General features: G+C 35.7%; 1 protein-coding gene across 4 annotated transcripts in view; it reads left to right on the top strand.

Annotated features, from left to right (window-relative positions):
* LOC109837814 (probable alpha-amylase 2) overlaps positions 1–5317 on the top strand; it is a 26646-nt gene that overhangs the window by 10252 nt on the left and 11077 nt on the right. The window contains exon 1 of one of the 4 annotated variants that reach the window (XM_020406179.1): positions 11–194. The exons of the other annotated variants lie outside the window; for them this stretch is intronic. The gene's annotated coding sequence lies outside the window, so the exon portion shown is untranslated. Of the gene's footprint in view, positions 1–10; positions 195–5317 lie in introns of those variants that run through there. 4 annotated transcript variants of the gene reach the window in all.

Consider the following 5317-nt stretch of genomic DNA (forward strand, 5'->3'; position numbering starts at 1 on the left):
AAGCCCGCCGCCCGCTCGCGGCCCCCTGTCGTCGAACAGATCCGTCGCCAGTTCGCCTCCTCCTGCCATCGATCTTCGTCATCGAGCAGCCCTCATCCTCCTCTCCTCAGATCGAAGCTACACTGAACAGAGAAGTCAGATCTGGGTTGCTTTGAATCAGATCCGACCCATTTCATTTGGGTTTGAGTCCGAAGGTTTCATTTTCTCTTGACTCAGTATTTTCTGTTAATCTCATTTATTTAGCTAATTGCATGAGTATATCACCTCTAAACTATTATCTTATATTCACTGCTTAGAGTATAATTGTGAGTTGAGAGAAACTGAACATGCGACTGTTGTAATTTTGATATTGATCTTAGAACTTATGCAATGATAATTAATCTGGCAATTGAATTGTTTGAGATTAGAATTGTTCATGATTATCGTTGCAAATCTTATTAAAATCCATCTGTCACATTAATCGTTTTAAGTTAATTTCCTGCCGAAGATCATGAATTTTGGCGAAACGGTACGTTATTGGAATTAAATCGCTGATTCCGATAGACCCCCTACCCCGTTTCGCATCATTTTTGGTATCAGAGCCAGGTTCTAGGTTAGGAATTTTTTTTATTTTTATTTTTATTTTTTAGATTAATTGAGTCTTTTATTTGATATTAAAAAAATCTCATTCATCTCATTTAGCTGTTTGTGCACACCATTCATCTCATCTAGTTATTAATGTATGCCCACTCGTACAGGTCTACCCTACCGATTAGGAGAGTCAAGTGAGTTAACTAGTAAGTCAAACATATCAGGTAGTATAGAGTCCGAACTTTTTAAGAAATTCGCTGAGCTAGCAGCACGATTTGACGACACTAATGAAAGGCTTGTTAGGCTCGCAGAAGCGCGCGTTACACCTCCGTCACCACAAGGTCAAGGGAATGGTCATGGGTACATCGCTCATCGATCTCCACCTTAATCCGTGCCTAATCCACCAACCTTTGACGGTAGGCTCGACCCAGAAGCTTTCTTGGACTGGTTGAAGAACATGGATCGATACTTGGACTGGTACGCTTTAACGAAAACCCACAAAGTCAAGTTTGTCGCAATGAAGCTCACCGGACTCACCTATCAATATTGGTCCAACCTTAAAATATTGAGACATTAGAGGTGAGTTACCAATTTTTACTTGGCGAGAAATGGCCGACGAACTGAAACGAAAATATCTCCTGTCATCGTTTTATCATAGACTGCTAGACAAGTAGCATCGTCTTACTCAGGGAACTAAATCCGCAAAAGAGTACGTTGCTCAATTTGACGAATTGTTTACTCGATGTAGCACCATAGAACAAGAGGCACCGATAAAAGTCTTGTTAAAATTTAGAGCTGGATTAAGAAGTGATCTCCAAACCGAACTCTTTGCTAGAGAAGTAAACACTCTTAAGAGAGCTTACGCCTTAGTTTAAGATTTAGATGAAGCCAAATTCCACCAATCTCATAAGGCTCAGGATTTTCGAACTTATTCCTCCCAGTCTTCCCGTGCCAATACCTCTAGTCAGCCTATGAGTCGATCTAACCCTAGTTCTTCACAGTCTAGAGTCGATCCCAAGGCGAGAAGTCAGAGAGATCTCTCTCCAAACTTAGCCCAATAATTTAGTGTTACAATTGTCAATGATATGGGCACATTGCTTCTGTCTGTACAACTTCGTTCAGAATTAGAATTAATAAGCCGTCTATAACGGAATCAAAATCTTTATTGAGGAAATCGTTAAACAGACCGTAGATTTGACAGAATCTAACTCCGACAAGAAAATCTAGGACAGTATAATCGAAGAACCATGCACTTTCATTTCTTCTAAAACTACCCCTGCAATTGTAGAATTAACTGAAGTTTCATGCAATGCCAACACTTCGATTATTCCCCAAGCTACCCCTTTGATCACGGAGTTCATTGATGTTGTCCCTGAAGTTGTTCCTGAAATTAAAACTCCAACTCCTCCTGAATTTACTTCAGTGACTGAAAACGTTGTTGATATTCTCTATGAAGTCCTCCCGGACCAACATGACACCCAACATGTTCTTGATTCGGTTCCTAAAATGAGTCACTCAGATATCTGTATGGAAGTTGAATCCCAAATTGAGCATAGTAAAATAGCTACCATATCAGATGTCAAACCCCTATGCATTGTCCCGATAGTCACTCACACATACACTGATCCATTTTGGGAATATATAGTGATTAGGGACACAAGTTTGAGCACGAGTGTTTTCATTTCTTTTTTCTCACATATTAAGCACACAAAAACACTCCTTCATACATTTGTTTGCATGTTCCTCACTATCATTGCTAAAAGAGGAAATTTGTTATTCATACTAATGAAGGAACGCCTAATTATTCCATTTGATAGAGGACGTCATGCATGTTAAACACTTCGTTGAGTTACATCTGCCATTGATCGCATTGTTCGAGTCTGCATTTCATACATAGTCATTTGAGTTGATTTGCATCATTTTGTTTTGATTTTTATTGATCATATATTGGGGAATCAGTGATCTAATTTGAATAAATACATTATTAACTGAAATGTATGATATGAAGTCAGTACATAGTTTAAAACTGTTAATGATGATATTTGAGATGGTTTGGACTTGTCCAAAACAGTTTCTTTTATAGCTGTTTAAAATTTGACATGGTATTTATAAGCTTTTCCAACTCTTGAACTAATTAATGGCAACATTTATATTATCGATTTGGTCATAGTTCTATTCTCAATATTGATTGATTAAGCAGTTCACAATGTTATTGACAGTCCACTGATATAAGCCTGACCCTAACCTATTATTTATGAGAGTTCTTTCACTTTACCCCCCATTTCTATATATTCACCCATGCAGCAGTGAATTTTGATAATATTTTAGATGGTGAATTTACAATGCAATTTAGCTAATGATTTGAGATGTAGAAAAATAACTGACGACAGATTAAGATGCAGACAACTTATATTGAAGATGACAAATTTTTGTAGCTAACTCGACGGAGTCGAGTTTTCTCCTACCCGGGGAGAATGATGAGAACAAGAATTGACAACCTTCCATTTTAGCATAGTTTGAATTTTTTGAAATTTGAATTGTTGTTTAATTTGATAGTTAATAATTGTGAGATATTTGAGGGATTTTCTATTTTGGTAGGATTTTAATTTTTGAATTTTGAATTTTGAATTTCAAAAAATTCAAACTAAGCTAAAATGGAAGGTTGTCAATTCTTGTTCTCATCACTATTTATATATTACAACTAGTACTATTTTGGAATTCATATAAACTTATTCAGGCACATATTTTGTCAATGAAGCACCAAAGATGTACCTTTTTCAATTATTTTTTAGTAAAAGCAATGAACATTATCAAAGCTATCAATAGTGATTGCATTCTAATAAGCACAATTGATCCGAAAGAAACATAAAGTAAGCTGACAACACATACTTCACACTTTTACAGTTGGACTATCAATTAGCTAAGATTTTTCGTGTTGGAAATTGCTAATCTTTTTGGTCTTTCTTTATTGTTTCATATTACCTTTTGTGCAAAGTAGCAGAAACCATGCTAATTTTTTATGTGATTTAGATAAAATATGGAGAAACCTTTGTTTGAAACCTGCTTATAAGCCTAAACATTGATGACTTTACTGTTTATAGGTAAGGACACTTTTTTTTTTTATTCGGCCCAAACTATTTTTAAGCAGGGACAAGTTAATCCCTGAAAAGTGGACTACAATAAACTCAACCCTTCCGCCCACCTTTACAATCCAGGTATTATTCATATAGGGGATTAAGATTTCTAGGCAAAATCACCCACCCTCTTATTTCACTGATCTTTTTTTTCGTGATTTTAGTTTATCGTTATTTTTTCTTTTCGCAACTTTTTGTATGAGTTTTTCTTTCCGCTTTTATGCACCTTTCATTCCGCTTTTCTGCTGATTTCTTCTGCATGTTTTTTTTTTCATTTCAACGTCTTTATTTTTCCGCATTTGTTTTCCGATACTTCAGTGTTTTTATCTCCTAAGTTATCATCACTCCTGTTAACTGGAGTGCACGCTGGTCTCATTTGCACATATTCTGGCCATGGCAAACAAACAGCTTACAGCTTGTACATATCAAACCTACCTCTTAACTTTTTTGAATGTATACTTCTTTTTCCCTAAATTTTGTTTTCTTGCACGTCATCCATCTTAATAGACACGTTTATCATACAACTTGGACTTTCCAGAAAGGTTAGCTGCATGAATTAGAAACATTGGTTGTATGAAAGTAGAGCTTTGAAGCTTAAGTGATTAGCAATCAATACAAAAGTTATCTACACCAATGAAAATTCAGCAAAATTTATCATGACTCATTCCTGATGAAATCTAAACTAGCGCTAACATGTAGCTTACCTAAGCCATTGCTCTACATTATTAAAATTGTACCTCAATAGCTCACACATGTCAAAAGCTGGTGTATTAATACAATATCAGTTTACTTGAGGGCAAAAAGGTCATTCTGGTTATGATATTAGTCCGAACGATCAGAGTCATTATGCTAAAAGAACAAATGCTAGTTTGGATTGCTATTAGTTAGTTTGGATGTTAGTTCATGTGAAAACAAACAATGAATTGGACTAAAATAGTCTTGCGATAATACAATCCGAGTACTGTTATTCGGGGAATATTATACCCCCTAGTATGGGGATAAAAAACAAATGTGGCCTAAGTGCTTCGAGAATATTCCTGTTATTAGTTGTTTCTTGAGTTCTTGCTAAATTATTTTTGTATATGGATATAGAAGTTTTAAGGGCCTCATAAAGTTTTTTTCTAGCTAAATTATTTTTGTATATGGATGTAGGAGTTTTAAGGACCTCATAAAGTTTATCATTTAGTTGAACTCAGTGAAGGTTATCTTTTAGACCTTGTAAAATCTTCTTTCCTGATGAAAGGCCAAGGATATTCAAGTGGAAGAAATTCCTTGCAAGGTCATTGTAGAGCCAGAAATTCCATGCTTGACTTCTACTTTGTCGCTTTAGTTCTACTCGAAATTCTATATAGTGTGGTGCTGGATGTTTTAGTTCTTTGTTAGAAGAAGCTTGCATTTCTTTTAGGCTAAATGTCAGAACATCCCCTTATCTTTGGACATTAATCAGACAACTCCCCGTATCTTTCAAAATATCAGAAAACCCCCCTTAATTTTCGGGGTTATCAGAAAACCCCTTTAACCTTTTTAAGAAAACCCCCTAATAAAAGCATGAACCCCAATTTTCACTAGTCCCATGTATAATTTTACCCAACCATGTGAAAATTGCATTTAAC

Source organism: Asparagus officinalis, chromosome 4 (assembly GCF_001876935.1).
Source record: "Asparagus officinalis chromosome 4, Aspof.V1, whole genome shotgun sequence".
Lineage (NCBI taxonomy): Eukaryota > Viridiplantae > Streptophyta > Magnoliopsida > Asparagales > Asparagaceae > Asparagus > Asparagus officinalis.